The sequence below is a fragment of the Leptodactylus fuscus genome, chromosome 5 (genome assembly GCF_031893055.1).
Source record: "Leptodactylus fuscus isolate aLepFus1 chromosome 5, aLepFus1.hap2, whole genome shotgun sequence".
NCBI classification, from domain to species: Eukaryota; Metazoa; Chordata; class Amphibia; order Anura; family Leptodactylidae; genus Leptodactylus; species Leptodactylus fuscus.
In genome coordinates, this window is record NC_134269.1 from 205,959,342 (window position 1) to 205,978,366 (window position 19,025).

Genomic DNA, 19,025 nt, shown 5'->3' on the forward strand with positions numbered 1-19,025 from the left:
GAGCTGCACTCACTATTCTGCTGGTGCAGTCACTGTGTAGATACATTACATTACTTATCCTGTACTGATCCTGAGTTACATCCTGTATTATACTCCAGAGCTGCGCTCACTATTCTGCTGGTGCAGTCACTGTGTACATACATTACATTACTTATCCTGTATTATACTCCAGAGCTGCGCTCACTATTCTGCTGGTACAGTCACTGTGTACATACATTACATTACTTATCCTGTATTATACTCCAGAGCTGCGCTCACTATTCTGCTGGTACAGTCACTGTGTACATACATTACATTACTTATCCTGTATTATACTCCAGAGCTGCGCTCACTATTCTGCTGGTACAGTCACTGTGTATATACATTACTTATCCTGTATTATACTCCAGAGCTGCGCTCACTATTCTGCTGGTGCAGTCACTGTGTACATACATTACATTACTTATCCTGTATTATACTCCAGAGCTGCGCTCACTATTCTGCTGGTGCAGTCACTGTGTACATACATTACATTACTTCTCCTTGATATCCAGTACGGAGCACACTGCGCATGTGCCATTTATTCTATACGTAGAGATGTCAATGTGAATACTGACGTTGAGCAGGGTTTATGAGCATGTGCCAGGTTTGGGATTGCCCTCGGGCACTTGGCACCTAACTTACATACCAGATTAATGCTGACTTTCTCTGCAATAAAAAGCTATTAAGATCCATATACATATAAAGGTCTAGTGTGAGGAGCAGCTAAAAAACAAAAAAGTAACATGAATGTATGACAAGCTCAGCTCTGCTACATCTGCCAGATCACCTCTGATTCTGAGAGCCCTTCAGACGCCATTGAGGTGTCACCATCATAATCCTCTACAACTTTATGTATGTTTTGGAATTGAATATAAAACCTAAAATAGCTTATTCTCACATTTCTCACTTTTTTAAAAACAAATTTTTTTGCTGCATTGCAATCTAGCAATAAATAGAGATGAAAATGGAAAACTCTCGAAAGAGGACAGAAAGCAAATAAAAAAATAGGGACAATTTCACAAAAATATCTTCCTGACTAAATGACCTGTCTGATGGGGAAATGGGGGGGAGGGGGGACGTCCTAATACTAGAACTCACAATTGTGGATATAACTGTAATGACTCATGAACACGGCCATGCTTTGAGATGTGTATGACCGTAATATGGCAACCATAGTAGTCTAAATCCAGTCGAAACGCAGCACTTGGACAACACCATAAAAGTCACTATGGCCAGGGAGATACATTACTGCGTATGTACCTGACTGTCCATTCGGCGCATGCGCAGGATTTTAGATGGGAACAGCAGGGAGGTGGATATAATATAGTCAAGGGGGGTCAGCCCTGGTTGGAGATGTTGGTGCGACACCGCTACAGCCACCTCCCTCTACTTACCTCAGGACATCCTGAAACGGGGTCATAGGTAAGTAAAAAATCATCCATAAGCACACAATGGGACGGGCTTTACGCTCTCTGCACCGCCTGAGTGTAAGCTTAGTTATATACCTGGTGCTTACTCCAGAGGGGCCATGTGCCTGCTCATAAATATGACCACCAATGGCCCCACCAATGGCCATGGCCCCTTTCGAGGGCGAAAGTGAGAAAAACGTTGCACAAAACCCTGACTTGCATAAAAAATTGCGACTTTTTCATGCCTGAAAAGTATATAGCCATATCCGCACTGGGTACACCATGTAGCATCACTCTGGCCGAGGGCAGCAAGCCATGAAAGGCACCTTCACTACAAGCCCATCCATGTGAATGGTTGCCAGGTCCTACTGACCACCACTGCACCTCAAGGTGGGATTTTTGTCAGACAAGTCGAAATAACTTCACTTCACTACCAAACTCTTGTCAAAGCTCATTTACTTCTCTGCAACGTCATATATCCTTGGCCATTAGAAATTCTGACGATATCGCCATCTGTAGGGGGCATATATGCTTCCTTCAACCGGGGCCCCACCAGGGCCTGTGACATTGGCCGCTTCCAGACCCTTTTCTCCTTCCACTATGTCAAATTCCACAGGCTCGCCATCTCCAACGCTGCGTAGACACTTGTATGGGTTGTTCCTCTTTATGCCGGTCTGGTGGACAAACACGTCATCTCCGGTGTCGTTGACGGTAATGAAGCCGTAGCCATCCCGGACATTGAACCACTTCACTCTGCCTCGTACTTGGCAGGCGAGCACTTTCTTCCCAGCTTTGCTCCCTGCGGCCTCTGTATCTTCATAAAGCCCTTTAGGCTCCATCTTACGCGTGCTAGCTTTGTTAGGACTGCTGAAGTCGCCTCCAGAGTGTCCAGCATCAGTTCCTTCTTGCAACGGTATAACATGACTAAGTATGCACAAGGGAACTGGACGACCATTGGCGTTCGTGACTCGAGATCTTAATGCTGACAGTAGATAAGTCAACTTGAGGTTAGGAGTTTCCATCTTAATCTATATGAGAGTTGATGCCAAAATCAGTCCACAGTCCAATCCGCAAGCTACCGCTCCTTTAAGACCAGCAGAAAATCACAAGTTATTGCTTTAAAACCAGCTAGGAACTTGGAGACCTGATCTCTGCACAGTATGTACAATGTTATTCTCTGACCCACTTTACAGCCTGTACATACCTGCCGGCACCAAGCACTGTGCTGGGACAAACTCTCCGACTGTGGCTCCTGTTGTCTGTTTTTAACTGCAGTAACTGCCTTGTGCGGCCACGCCCCCGCGCTCTTACTTCCTCACGTTGATCAGCTCCGCGCTGACAGCTTTATGGCTCCGCGTGCGCCACCCGCCGGCTGAGATAGATAAGACGTGTCTCTGCTCTTACGGAGCATTGTAGGCAGTGCCGGGGATTCACTCAGTATCATTTACAGTGGTTGTTTGTATGCGAGTGTTGTCGGGACGGGGGGAGGGGTGATGCACTTCAGGAAAAGCTACAGGTATAAAGTTCCCGCTGGAGAAGCTCTGCCATCTGACTATTTAGCACCCCCTCCCATAGGTGCCCCCCACTGTGTAAGCAGGTGTAGGGACCTGTGTACTAAACAGACAGCAGCAGTATGTATGGTATATGTGTACTGTATATGGCAGTGTGTGTAATCTGAAAATATTGGTGTAAAATAGTTACTATGTATGTGTGTGTGCAACATTCTGCAGGTATGTATGTAATGCTGACATGTGTATGCATATAACATATGCACTATGAACTACAGAATATATATATATATATATATATATATATATATATATATATATATATAAATATATATATATTTGTACTGCATATAGTTGGTATGTGTGTGCAAAATTCTGCAGGTATGTATGTAGTGTTAATATATGTTTGCATATAATATATGCACTATATATATATATATATATATATATATATATATATATATATATGAGTGTTTGTGTTTATATTTGTACTGCATATAGTTTGCACGTGTGCAACATTCTGCAGATGTGTATAGTGTTGATATATGCATTATATACTGTAAAAAATATCTATATGTATTTGTACTGCATATAGTTCGCACATGTGTGCAAAAGTATATGTATGCACTGTATATTTGTATTTGGTGAGTGTAATATGTATTTGTGAGTATATCAAATGTGAACACGTGAAAATATTTAGTACACAGTATTTTGTGTGTGTGCAGCATTATACAGGTATGTATGTAGTGTGTATATACTGTATTTGTGTACGTATATAACAAGGGTGTGCTTTGTTGAGCATGGAGATATTGGACGTGTCTGTAATTATTTAGTGTATGTCTGTATGTGTATATGGATCATGCGTACAGTCCATGTGTATACATAGGTTGTGCGTGCATGTTTATATACACACGTATGTGTTTGGTCAGTACTATATGTATAGATGTATTATTAGTATCTGCAGACTGCCCGCCCTCGGGATCCTAGCCTCTAGTGATGACGTTTCTGGACAACTCCATTAAAGGTGCCACTCCAATCCCTTACAAATCCCTTTAAATACCCTGAAAATGATCCCTCTATTATATCCCAATAATATCTATCATTGTGCAGAACTTTTTAGAAAACCTTCTAATCCCCATTGGCACCCATGACCACCGACCCATTGTGATACATGTAATAATGGAGCAGAAGGAGGCGGCGTAGAGATGAGTGGCCTCCAGCTGTTGGGGACTCCTTTTTTGGGGACCCCATGTGTCGTATTAAGCAGGACTATATGAAGCGCGGTCACTTTCTAAGGTTGACCTCCCTGTTTACTTACTGTAGAAATACAGCGGGAGCTCCGGGTGAGTGGCGTCATCTCCAAGTACGTATAATCTGTTAGTCAATTCTGGCAAAGCCACCTGTAACGGGACCTTGAGAACAGTCCAAGATCACAATCGTCATAGGGAGTCATTTTATTCCTTCTGATACATTAAGACATGAATAATTCACTATTAACCCTATCTGTGCCATCAATAGGTCATCAACCTGCCTGCCCAAGGGTGCCATGATAGATGCCAATGGGCCGCCTTTAAGATACATAGGGTGTCTCCAAGACTAGATGATCTATCCTTACAATTGGTCATCAATATCAGATCGATGGGAGTCTGACATCAAACATGGCCACTAGACAGTGTACAGAGCTGTCTCCTTCCAGTTGTATACCAAGTGGAGAATAGGTGATCGATGGGAATTCTGGGAGTCAGACTCCCACCAATCTGATATTATGACTTATCCTAAAAATAGACTATGTATCTGGTCTTGGAGAACCCATTTAAGGGTTCTGCAAAGAACCCGATCATCTGTTTTTTTCACTTAGGTTGGATATTCTTGGTCAACCACACCAAGGTAGACCCAACGGCCAGGATACTATCTCCTGACCAACGTTGCAAGTCACTTCCCCAACATGCATCCAGTATCTACTTTCCCTATTCGTTCCTGGGAAGAGTTTTCAGACAACAGGGACTCTTAGAATTGTCGCTGCTTCTAGATAACAGGAAGTCTCGGGAGTTACAAGGTTTGTTTATAGGGTTGGGCCAACCAGGAGCCCAATTATAACCATTAGATTATTCACAAAGCCAGGCCAACCATTATCCAGTCAGTGCAGATAATGGTCACGGGACTAGACCAACCTGTAAACTATTAAAGGGTTTATTAGCACATTTATAGGGCTGGACCCATCGGGAGCCAGCTGGTGCATTAGATCACTCCTAGAATATGTCCGGACACAATATTACAGGTTGGTAAGGTTAGATCAGAGGCAGATACAAGAAGAAGAACCAGTCAACACAAACACTGACCCAAAAGTCAGATCGTATTCTAAAAAACATGCTCACATGGTGGAAAGAAAGTAAAGGGATGGTCAGTGATGTCATCTATGGTGACATATGGAGTGTGGAGATCAAGTACCATACATGGTAGTGTCCATCTGTGTCCACCAGAGGAGATTATCCTGAGGGCCCCCATTATTAAAGGCCTATTCTTAGGAAGACAACAATTCTTAGGAGGACATCATAGAGAAGGGTCCTTCATGAGCCAGAACGGCCAACCCAACCATCTTTGTCAATGAATGGCCACCATGTAATACTTCTTTTCTCCTGTAGTGGCCACTGGCCTACCTGGCTGCAGTTTCCACCAGCAAAATGAACACTTTCCCTTAGGTTCCTGGGATCACCTGACCGTACCAGGGGCCACATTCAGAATGAAGGCGTCTTATCAGGCAATACCTATATTCTCCTGACATCTTTATACCCTTTAGGCATGAACTAGAGAGATGCCATTTCTTGAAGACAGCAGCCATGTTCCTTTCATCTCTTCAAACTTTCGTCATATAACAGCACAAATAAATTCCACGATAGCTATATACTGCATGTTTATAGGACCTGTATATATGCAGAATGCTGTGTTTGCTAGTACTTATGCATACCTCCCAACTTTTGGAAAGTCAAAAGAGGGACAAAAATTAGGCTCCACCCACTTTTATGTTGACTCCACCCATTCTCATTCATTCACAGTATAATCCTCCTACAGTCACCTGTAAATTATATGTCCCCCCTCTATCTCTCCCCCCGTTTCATATACACCCTTCATCTGCCCCCAGTTTCATGTCCCCCCTCCATCTCTGCCCCCAGATTCATGTCCCCTCATCTCTGCCCCCAGATTCATGTCCCCCCATCTCTGCCCCCAGATTCATGTCCCCTCATCTCTGCCCCCAGATTCATGTACCCCCTCCATCTCTGCCCCAAGATTCATGTCCCCCATCTCTGCCCCCAGATTCATGTCCCCCCCATCTCTGCCCCCAGATTCATGTCCCTCCATCTCTGCCCTCAGATTCATGTCCCCCATCTCTACCCCCAGATTCATGTCCCCCCATCTCTGCCCTCAGATTCATGTCCCTCCATCTCTGCCCCCAGATTCATGTCCCCTCCATCTCTGCCCCCAGATTCATGTCCCCTCCATCTCCGCCCCCAGATTCATGTCCCTCCATCTCTGCCCCCAGATTCATGTCCCTCCATCTCTGCCCCCAGATTCATGTCCCCCCATCTCTGCCCCCAGTTTCATATCCCCTCCATCTCTGCCCCCAGATTCATGTCCCTCCATCCGGGCGCAGATCTGAGATTAAATCGGGACATACCTCCCTCCAACCGACACCGCGGGACACGTCACCGGAATCGTGAATGTCCCGCGGAAATCGGGACGGTTGGGAGGTATGCTTATGTTTTTGCTGTCACTATGGCTTTAAGGAAGTCATGTAGCTCTGCAGGTTTTACTTATCTTTACAATGTATCTGTAGATCCCTGCATTCAGACATCAGGTTCTGGCCTGGTTCAGAAATCCATTTCCAGGTAACACCTTTGAGATAACCATCCTAAATTGTATTAAAACGTGGTCTTCTTATGGGGTGTTCCTCTCACAAAATATGGCCGATATCCATAATATAAGGCAGATTTGAAAATCCATTACAGAAAATATGGTTTAGGGTATCCCCAGACCAGACTTCATTCATTTATTCAGTACAGGACCCTCATATATGAGCCTTGGATGGTACAAAGAACATCTCTTTGCTCTGGAGGATCCAATAAGTCCATACAGTATATGACATGTCCATTCCATTGATTCCAATAGGCAGGGTGTAATGCTTATTTTCTCCTGTGGTGGTGCTGTGGAAGACTTGCTGGTGGCTTCTCCCATACACTACAAATGATCGATCGATCAGGATTCTAGTGGGACACTTTGGTTGACCTAAGACACCTCATGTCAGCCTTCATCTATCATATGTGGAACTGGTATTTAGTCTCATGCAAGTCATCATACATTAGGTGTCCATATCTTCTGACTTTGTAGGTATGACACATAACATCATAGAAGGTCTAGAAGTTGACTTTGATGGGCCTCTGTTTCTGCATCTTGGTAGGCTTCCATAACTTCAACTTTCATTATTAGCATTATGGCCTCTCATATACAGCTTTGTCATGACTACCTATGAAAGACCTAAGACAAGGTCAAACTGGCCAACCAAGTACTAGTGGGCCCAGGTTCTTCACAGCAATGGGCACCAGGGGTCTTCATTTGAAGTTGATATAGAGCCAATAACTCGCTACTGGGGAACATTATCGAGGAGTGAACAAGGCACAACTAGATGTGTAAATAATCTTTACCAGTGATGGTGGGTCCTAATAATTTCCCTGGTGGAACAAAACTTCCCAAGTCTAGTTTTGAGCTAAGGTAGCCATGCATTCACCATATCCTTAGTTGAGACATTCAAGGGTTCTCCCCCAATTTTCATTATCACTGGTCCACTAGATAGGTATTGAATGTCTGATCACGAAGACCATCACCAATTGTAGAAACAGGAGTCCATCATGCAGTGGAGCAACGGCTGAGCATGCACATGGTAAGCGCTCATTTTCAATGGGAATGATGGAGACACATAGCGCTTGGTTGTATCCCTCAGAAACATGGAACTTGAATGGGGTGGCAGTGGGCAATTGCAGACTGAGTTGTCTAGGAACCAGGAATAAGGAACCCGTTTTTAGCAACTGATGGTGGTCCAAGTGTTGAATCCTCCAGTGGTCAGAGATTTATCAGCTATCCTGTGAAGGATGAGGGAATGGTGGGACATCTCCTTTACAGATGGTCCCAGGTCTTGGATTTCCAATAAAGTTACCACCAGCACCAGAAGAACCTCAATGACTTTCAGTGGGTTCCATCAGGTTCTGTAATGTTTTTTCGTTAGTTTGACAGGCAGCATTGCCCTATGAGGAATGCCATTCATCCTGTCAAACATCTAAGGCCTCAGACAGCAGTGTGAACATAGCCTGAGACCAGTCTTTGAGTTATGACCTCTCCTAAAGGTTTTCTTCATCACCTCTAGCCTTGTTATTACATATTTCTTGCCGGATGGTTTACATTAGAAGTCTCCTCCTAGTGACAGACGATATCAAATAACTGCTCTTTTGTTAAAATTCTACAAGTAAACTCCAATTTTTCAATCTTGTCAGCGCCCGGGGGATTGTCGTAACAAGCAATGCAAGTATTTTTGCCCTTGTCACTTGCAATTTCAGAATGAGAGAGGAAAAGTCTCTTCAGTGGCGTCCATTCATTTGCGTAAAACAATTGTAATCTCTACCAGGTGCGTAGACCGTCCCTAAATAGAGCTATCAAGTGGCGGTTTTCTCACCCCTCGAATTACATCCCATTTCATGAGAGATGGCAGTGGAATGTACTGCCGATATAGTATACATTTACTATTGGGCGGGGTCAGCTATAGCATAAGAAAGGGTCCCAATCTGGCCATTTTTGACCCTATATAGGTCCGATAGATAGATAGATAGAGTAGATGATAGATAGATAGATAGATAGATAGATAGATAGATAGATAGATAGATAGATAGGAGATAGATAGATAGATAGATAGATAGATAGATAGATTATCTAGATATAGTGCGCTCCGATCGGCCTCATCTATGGAAGTCTCTGCATTACATGTTTCTTCTCCGCCGCCATTACCAGCAGTATTTGGAGTTCGGTTCTCCACCATCCCATAAACACTTCAGGTATTTTTTCTAATCCCGCAGCCTGAGAACCGAAAGCCACCTCTGTACAAACACGAAAACGACTGGCGGTCAATATTGACCTAAGATCGCTCTTATTTTATATAACTGGAAGGTAAATGTGACTCCGCCTGTGTTATATCACTTATTAATGCTTAGAATTGTTTCTTTCCTGGTAATGATATACTACATGGTACATGGATTCATCTGAAATCACCAAAGGGTGGAGTAAATAGATGGCATATTAATGAGACAACATATGGCGGGAATCGGAGTACTTATAGATCCATAACTAGATGCCTCTATCCTATAATCCTATATATCACAGAGCTCAGCTTCTCTCCTCTATCATATAACCTATATATCACAGAGCTCAGTTTCTCTCCTCTATCCTATAAACCAATATATCACAGAGCTCAGCTTCTCTCCTCTATCCTATAACCCTATATATCACAGAGCTCAGTTTCTCTCCTCTATCCTATAAACCAATATATCACAGAGCTCAGCTTCTCTCCCCTATCATATAACCCTATATATCACAGAGCTCAGCTTCTCTCCTCTACCATATAACCCTATATATCTCAGAGCTCAGCTTCTCTCCTCTATCCTATAACCCTATATATCACAGAGCTCAGCTTCTCTCCCCTATCATATAACCCTATATATCACAGAGCTTAGCTTCTCTCCCCTATCATATAACCCTATATATCACAGAGCTCAGCTTCTCTCCTCTATCATATAATCCTATATATCACAGAGCTCAGCTTCTCTCCTCTATCATATAATCCTATATATCACAGAGCTCAGCTTCTCTCCTCTATCATATAACCCTATATATCACAGGGCTCAGCTTCTCTCCTCTATCCTATAACCCTATATATCACAGAGCTCAGCTTCTCTCCTCTGTCATATAACCTTATATATCACAGAGTTCAGCTTCCCTCCTCTATCATATAACCCTATATATCACAGAGCTCAGCTTCTCTCCTCTATCATATAACCCTATATATCACAGAGCTCAGCTTCTCTCCTCTATCATATAACCCTATATATCACAGAGTTCAGCTTCTCTCCTCTATCATATAACCCTATATATCACAGAGCTCAGCTTCTCTCCTCTATCATATAACCCTATATATCACAGAGCTCAGCTTCTCTCCTCTATCCTATAACCCTATATATCACAGAGCTCAGCTTCTCTCCTCTATCCTATAACCCTATATATAACAGAGCTCAGCTTCTCTCCTCTATCATATAACCCTATATATCACAGAGCTCAGCTTCTCTCCTCTATCATATAACCCTATATATCACAGAGCTCAGCTTCTCTCCTCTATCATATAACCCTATATATCACAGAGTTCAGCTTCTCTCCTCTATCATATAACCCTATATATCACAGAGTTCAGCTTCTCTCCTCTATCATATAACCCTATATATCACAGAGCTCAGCTTCTCTCCTCTATCATATAACCCTATATATCACAGAGCTCAGCTTCTCTCCTCTATCATATAACCCTATATATCACAGAGCTCGCTTCTCTCCTCTGTCATATAACCCTATATATCACAGAGCTCAGCTTCTCTCCCCTATCATATAACCTATATATCACAGAGCTCAGCTTCTCTCCTCTATCATATAACCCTATATATCACAGAGCTCAGCTTCTCTCCTCTATTATATAACCCTATATATCACAGAGCTCAGCTTCTCTCCTCTATCATATAACCCTATATATCACAGAGCTCAGCTTCTCTCCTCTATCATATAACCCTATATATCACAGAGCTCAGCTTCTCTCCTCTATCATATAACCCTATATATCACAGAGCTCAGCTTCTCTCCTCTATCATATAACCCTATATATCACAGAGCTCGGCTTCTCTCCTCTATCATATAACCCTATATATCACAGAGCTCAGCTTCTCTCCTCTATCATATAACCCTATATATCACAGAGCTCAGCTTCTCTCCTCTATCATATAACCCTATATATCACAGAGCTTGGCTTCTCTCCTCTATCCCATAACCCTATATATCCATGTTTGTGGATCGCCCAGATCTCTCACTAACGGGGAGTCCGTTACAGGAATACTTGAAATATTCCTTCAGGCTGTGGCCCCAATGTTGCGGAAACGCATCTTTTTTTGTTGCAGATTTTGTTGCGGTTTTTGGAGTCAAAGCCAAGTGTGGTTACAAAAGCAATGGGAAATATATCGGAAGTTCTTATACTTCTCCCTTCTACTAAATCCATTCAGGCTTTTGCTCAAAAAAACTCATTTTTAATTTCATTTGGGTCTTATTCACATAGTAACTGTTGAGCAGTTGTTTTATTGCCTTTAGTATTATAGCGCGCACGTGTGAACACTATGATGATAGTAATTACATGCAATGGCTAGACAAGGACTGTCATTAACATATTTGTGTAAATTGGTTACATCCATTACATGTCAGTGAGCTCGGCGACGCCACCATTAGCACGACTGATGTAGTACTAGTCATTGGCCTGCTATGCCGCCTACGTATGGTCACATGGTAGACGGCTATAGAGTTTATCCAGGAGATCCAGTATACGAGAGCCTGAGATTTTGATTTTGGCATATTCTTATGATAGGACATCCACCAGTCCAACAGACATACCACTGAGTACAATGGTGTGCTAGCCAGATGTACACGGCTCTGTACACTGTGTAGTGGACTTGCCCGGTTACTGCAGCTCAGTGTTCATTCACTTATATCGGAATCGAGCTGCAGTAACCAGTAATGGCCACTACATAGTATATGGAGCTGTGTACGTCTATAAGCACGGCTCTGTACACTGTGTAGTGGACTTGCCCAGTTACTGCAGCTCAGTTCTCATTCACTTTATATGGGAATCGAGCTGCAGAAACCAGTAATGGCCACTACATAGCATATGGAGCTGTGTACTTCTGTAAGCACGGCTCTGTACACTGTGTAGTGGACTTGCCCGCTTACTGCAGCTCAGTTTTCATTCACTTATATGGGAAGCGAGCTGCAGTAACAAGTAATGGCCACTACATAGTATATGGAGCTGTGTACTTCTATAAGTATGTCTCTGTACACTGTGTAGTGAACTTGCCCATTACTGCAGCTCAGTTTTCATTCACTTATATAGGAAGCGAGCTGCAGTAACCAGTAATGGCCACTACATAGCATATGGAGCTGTGTACTTCTATAAGCACGGCTCTGTACACTGTGTAGTGTACTTGCCCGGGTACTGCAGCTCAGTTCTCATTCACTTATAAGGGAAGTGAGCTGCAGTAACCAGTAATTGCCACTACACAGCATATGGAGCTGTGTACGTCTATAAGCATGGCTCTGTACACTGTGTAGCTTTGACACTGCAGCGATTTCTATCTTCTGATTGGTGGGGGGGTTGGGTATCAGACCCCACTGATCTGATATTGGTGACCTATGTAGGCCTCAACATCTCTGCAGCCTCTGTGATAAAAGAAAAGTTGCAGGAGATGTAAATCCACGTAAGGTCCGTGTTAAGCAACCACAGCCCCGTTTTAGTGTCGTCAATGTGACCACAAGACCCTCACCCTCTATTGAACCTAACTTACTCTCCATCAACCACATAGAAGTAAGATCAGCAATGGCCATACCTGCACACTAGTTCTCATCACATGAGGCACTCAGGGATCCCCTTTATCCCAGTGCTCGGACCCCCAGCGATGAGACACATAACTTGTCGGATACAGGTAAAGTTTTATTAACGGGAAGCCCCTTTAAATAATAAAAATCTTGCTCCAATCACCCTAAAGCATTCCATTTAAAGGGGTGTCTGGTCTACTGGCAACATTTAAAGGGAGTGTCACCAGAGCCCAGCGTAAAAGCCAGATAGATAGCTTAGGGTCACCTGAATCATAATTTATTTCCCCCTTGTGAATCGGTGTCTCCGATGCCGAGATATTGCTGTTTTATGTACAGGAACGGTTTGGAGCAATGACACCGCCCTCAGTGCTCCAAAGAGCTAACTTGGATATTGACAAAAATAGCTAAATCTCAGCAGTAGAGGCAGCCGGGGCGTGTTGGTGATTTATAAAGGGGCCGGGGACTTGTTCCATGAGCCAGTCACGGCCTTTATTAAAGACTGGCGTACAATATGCCAGTCTTAGCAAATCTGCCCATGATATGTAATATGTATGACCACATCTAGGCCTATGTGACCTAATACAAGGAAGATTTATACCCAGGATACCCTACCCGTGAGCAAGCATACATATTATCCAATGTCATAGAACTGTCCCCCAGGATGAGACATCCCGTAAACCCTCTCGTACAGTCACGAGTACCGCAACGCTTCGATATCTCCTTCTAGGATCTGTCTGCGTTTCCTTTAAGTTGCTGAGATCCTTTAATGACTCATTTACCAAGATCTGCTTTTCTTAGAGCTCTGCCCCTTTAAAGGAAGTGGTTCAGCAAGCGGACAAGCAGGTTCTCAAGGCAGCGTACCTGTAAGTGCATGTAATGTACAGGCGAACACAGGGCGACTTATCAGGAAACTGCGCAACAATGTGAACACTGCCGTGACAATCCAACAGGCACACAATATGGAGGAGGAAATGTTACAACCAGGAAGACCAGCAGTTATTGACAGGACAAACTCTTTAACCTATTATATTAATATTATGATGTTCTGCAGCAGCTGAGGTGTGTATTATGAGGTTCTGCAGCAGCTGAGGTGTGTATTATGAGGTTCTGCAGCAGCTGTGGTGTGTATTATGAGGTTCTGCAGCAGCTGAGGTGTGTATTATGAGGTTCTGCAGCAGCTGAGGTGTGTATTATGATGTTCTGCAGCAGCTGAGGTGTATTATGAAGTTCTGCAGCAGCTGAGATGTGTATTATGAGGTTCTGCAGCAGCTGAGATGTATTATGATGTTCTGCAGCAGCTGAGGTGTGTATTATGAGGTTCTGCAGCAGCTGAGGTGTGTATTATGATGTTTTGCAGCAGCTGAGGTGTATTATGATGTTTTGCAGCAGCTGAGTTGTGTACTATAATGTTCTGCAGCAGCTGAGGTGTATTATGAAGTTCTGCAGCAGCTGAGATGTGTATTATGAGGTTCTGCAGCAGCTGAGATGTATTATGATGTTCTGCAGCAGCTGAGGTGTGTATTATGAGGTTCTGCAGCAGCTGAGGTGTGTATTATGATGTTTTGCAGCAGCTGAGGTGTATTATGATGTTTTGCAGCAGCTGAGTTGTGTACTATAATGTTCTGCAGCAGCTGAGGTGTATTATGAAGTTCTGCAGCAGCTGAGATGTGTATTATGAGGTTCTGCAGCAGCTGAGATGTATTATGAGGTTCTGCAGCAGCTGAGGTGTGTATTATGATGTTTTGCAGCAGCTGAGGTGTATTATGATGTTTTGCAGCAGCTGAGGTGTATTATGTCTTGCAGCAGCTGAGGTGTATTATGAGGTTCTGCAGCAGCTGAGTTGTGTACTATAATGTTCTGCAGCAGCTGAGGTGTGTATTATGATGTTCTGCAGCAGCTGAGGGTGTATTATGATGTTCTGCAGCAGCTGAGGTGTATATTATGAGGTTCTGCAGCAGCTGAGTTGTGTACTATAATGTTCTGCAGCAGCTGACTCTAGGTTTACAGTAGTGTCGGCTGTCTGTTGTTCTTGTCTGTCTGAGGTCCAGTACAACGGACAGACAGACCATTAAAACACATATGGAGCCCACTGTTGAAATGGGTGTTTATAGGACTTTTTCATCTGCCCATTTCAGGCGGACATCGCAATGGCGTCTCATAGACTAGCATACTATGAGGTTCTGCAGCAGCATGAGTGTATGGGCCTAAATGGAGAATTTGACAAAAAAAATTGCTGGGCTGATGGTAATGAATGAGTTAACTCTGCAGAATGAATGTGTTCTAGTTTACAGCGGGTATCCCATGGCCAGAGCAGTATAGAGACACCTGGGCCATACGGGTCATGGGCCCCTGACCCCCACCACACTTATAATGGTCTGACCCATATCCTATAGTCGCAGTGATCAGTCCATTCCTATATACCTGAGACAGATAATAAACTGCTGCTGCTAAGTTCTCCCCATGTAAACAGGTGCGTCCCTAGAACATCTGCTGACGCCATGAACAGCTGTTGGCAGGCGCCGACTGTCAAGCTTCAGCCCATCAGCCAGCACCGGTGGAAAAGACGCAGCAGGGAAATCTCTACAACGTGCCAAGGTTCTGCTACTTACTTTGACAGCACAAGTGCAGGAAGCTCAGGGTCTCCAGATGTCCATCCCGAGGAGAAGTGCGGAGAAGATGTCATGTGTCCACATGTGTCAGGGCTGGAGGAACGTCAACTTCACCTGCAGCCTCAGTCTATGGGAGATTTGTTTGTAGTGTAGAAAGTTGTGGGAGGATTAGAACAACAGGCATTGTGAAAGTAGTGAGCGAGGACAGGCCGGCCCCGGGGAGGGACTATGGCTGACAACGATAGAGTTACTATCCTAGGAAAGCCCCGCTCTATGACCACTTTAAGGATTGTTAGGAAATTACATAATGTCCGAAATGTAAGCCAATGGCAGAACCTCTGTAAGGTGGGGGCGCATGCGCACCTTAAATACCTGCCTGTTCTCCTCTTTGTCCCATATGGAAAGTTGTAAAGATAAGCAGAAGAGGCATTCAGCCACTGTTCACACTGCACGTGCGGTTAGACGCAGCTTCGGCGCTGTAGGACACAGACTGGTTTACGTTCGCTGTTGTTGTTTAGGTTTTGTACATCTTGTACTGTGTATATGACTTGTACTCTGTGATGTATTGGTTAGCGCAGGGGTCCCCAACCTTTATAGGCCCAAGGCAAGAACATTGGCAGTGCGCCCCTACCTAATAATATGTACCAGAAAAAAAACTAAGAAAAAAATTAAAAAGCACTGGGGCCTGGGTGGTACTGTGGTGTGAAGGATCTGGGGGGCACTGTAGTGTGAGGGGCCTGGGGGGCACTGTTGTGTGAGGGGCCTGGGGGCAACTGTAGTGTAAGGGACCTGGGGGGTACTGTGGTGTGAGGGATCTGGGGGGTACTATAGTGTAAGGGACCTGGAGGGTACTATAGTGTGAGGGACCTGGGGGGTACTGTAGTGTGAGGGATCTGGGGGGTACTATAGTGTGATGGACCTGGGGGGTACTGTAGTGTGAGGGACCTGGGGGGCACTGTAGTGTGAGGGACCTGGGGGGTACTATAGTGTGAGGGACCTGGGGGTACTGTAGTGTGAGGGACCTGGGGGGGTACTATAGTGTGATGGACCTGGGGGTACTGTAGTTTGAGGGACCTGGGGGGTACTGTAGTGTGAGGAACCTGGGGGGTACTGTAATGTGAGGGACCTGGGGGGGTACTGTAATGTGAGGGACCTGTGGGGTACTGTAGTGTGAGGGACCTGGGGGGTACTGTGGTGTGAGGGATCTGGGGGGTACTATAGTGTAAGGGACCTGGAGGGTACTATAGTGTGAGGGACCTGGGGGGTACTGTAGTGTGAGGGATCTGGGGGGTACTATAGTGTGATGGACCTGGGGGGTACTGTAGTGTGAGGAATCTGGGGGGTACTGTAGTGTGAGGGACCTGGGGGGCACTGTAGTGTGAGGGACCTGGGGGGTACTATAGTGTGAGGGACCTGGGGGTACTGTAGTGTGAGGGACCTGGGGGTACTGTAGTGTGAGGGACCTGGGGGTACTGTAGTGTGAGGGACCTGGGGGGGTACTATAGTGTGATGGACCTGGGGGTACTGTAGTGTGAGGGACCTGGGGGTACTGTAGTGTGAGGGACCTGGGGGGTACTATAGTGTGATGGACCTGGGGGTACTGTAGTTTGAGGGACCTGGGGGGTACTGTAGTGTGAGGAACCTGGAGGGTACTGTAATGTGAGGGACCTGGGGGGGTACTGTAATGTGAGGGACCTGTGGGGTACTGTAGTGTGAGGGACCTGGGGGGTACTGTGGTGTGAGGGATCTGGGGGGTACTATAGTGTAAGGGACCTGGAGGGTACTATAGTGTGAGGGACCTGGGGGGTACTGTAGTGTGAGGGATCTGGGGGGTACTATAGTGTGATGGACCTGGGGGGTACTGTAGTGTGAGGAATCTGGGGGGTACTGTAGTGTGAGGGACCTGGGGGGCACTGTAGTGTGAGGGACCTGGGGGGTACTATAGTGTGATGGACCTGGGGGGTACTGTAGTGTGAGGAATCTGGGGGGTACTGTAGTGTGAGGGACCTGGGGGGCACTGTAGTGTGAGGGACCTGGGGGGTACTATAGTGTGAGGGACCTGGGGGTACTGTAGTGTGAGGGACCTGTGGGTACTGTAGTGTGAGGGACCTGGGGGGGTACTATAGTGTGATGGACCTGGGGGTACTGTAGTGTGAGGGACCTGGAGGGTACTATAGTGTGAAGGACCTGGAGGGTACTGTAGTGAGTGGGACCTGGAGGGTACTATAGTGTGAAGGACCTGTGGGGCACTGTAGTGTGAAGGATCTGGCAGGTACTGTAGTGAGTGGGACCTGGAGGGTACTATAGTGTGAAGGACCTGGAGGGTCCTATAGTGTGAAGGACCTGGGGGGTACTGTAGTATGAAGGACCTGGGCGGCACTGTAGTGTGAAGGACCTGGGGGCAACTGTAGTGAGTGGGAACTGGGGGGCACTGTAGTTTGAAGGACCTAGAGGGAATTGTAGTGACTGGGACCTGGGGGGAACTGTAGTGTGATGGACCCAGGGGGCAACTGTAGCGTGAAAGACCTGGTGTCTACTATAATATGTGGGACCTGGGGAGCACTATACTATATGGGTGCAGCTAGGGGACACTATAGTCTATGGGGGATCCTCCCCATTAACCTTCCCTCAATCTGGAGAATAATGGCAGTCATGTTCTGTCAGGTTTCTGCAATGTCGGATCCTTTCATAACTGATAATAGACTGCAGCCCACTGATGTCCCAGGTTGCCCACATGGCAGGAAGGGGCATGCTATAGGAGAGGCTGCCCGTACGGCCTGGTTAGGTTGTGGCGAGGGGGCCCATTATCACCCCTGGCTCGGTATAGTAGCGGTCTCCTGGAATCAGAGCAATAGCCAAATCCTGCTTAGTGGTGACCTGGGTTCTAGGACAATAGCTTTAAAAAGTAGGCTATTTTTTGGTGACACATTCCCTTTAAATAGTTCCAATTACAGCCGGGTTGGCATTGACTATAATTTCCTAGCGGTGACCTCACGTCTGTAAACTAGAAGCATGTTACGAGCATTGTGCACATATCCAGGAGCTTAGCTCACACTTCTGGGCCCCAAGCTAAAATCTGCCCCAAATGGCTCGTCAGGGCTTTCCAACTGGCATGAGGGCCCCAGAGCGACCGTGACCTCAAGAATCCCCAAACCCACATCCCCGGAGTACATATACCCTCACGTGAGGCTTATAGGCCGCCGCAATCCTGCCATTGGATAAAAGGTGACAAAGAAGAGCAAGACAGACGTCTTATGTGACCTGTGCGCAGTTATCGTTCACCACAGTTTACCAGAAGATCGGAGACTCTGTATTTGGGAACCATTAACTAAATATAGTTCATATCCTGAGGTGACCATGGAGGTTATTAAGGGAGAAGTTTCCATATTATATAAGACCTTGGATCCATATGGTATTCACTAATTCCTTCTCACACTCTCATAAACAATGCAGGACTCGTCCCACCCATGTATCTGCTATACTAAACCTAAACATATATACTGTATATCCTACTAATATTATAAATGTGAAAGTTTGTGTGTTTGTATGTTTGTTCCTCAATCACGCAAAAACAGCTGAACGGATTTGAATGAAATTCGACACAAAGATAGGCATTATATGGCATCGCAGCGAGCTGCTGAGATGCCGGAACAATCACGGGCACAGCGCGAGGAATGCGTTCAGCGGCAGGCCGGCTTGACAGCTGCAGAAAAACTGGAGTAGGTGGATCATCAACACCAGCAACATGCTCATTATATGACATTCCA

General features: G+C 45.4%; 1 protein-coding gene across 1 annotated transcript in view; it reads right to left on the reverse strand.

The window, feature by feature from the left end:
• The window catches only part of CRACR2A (calcium release activated channel regulator 2A), a 54,129-nt gene extending 38,727 nt beyond the window's left edge, over positions 1-15,402 (reverse strand). The window contains exon 1 of the mRNA XM_075275080.1: positions 15,259-15,402. The gene's annotated coding sequence lies outside the window, so the exon portion shown is untranslated. The remainder of the gene's footprint in view (positions 1-15,258) is intronic.
• Positions 15,403-19,025: the final 3,623 nt, after the last annotated feature.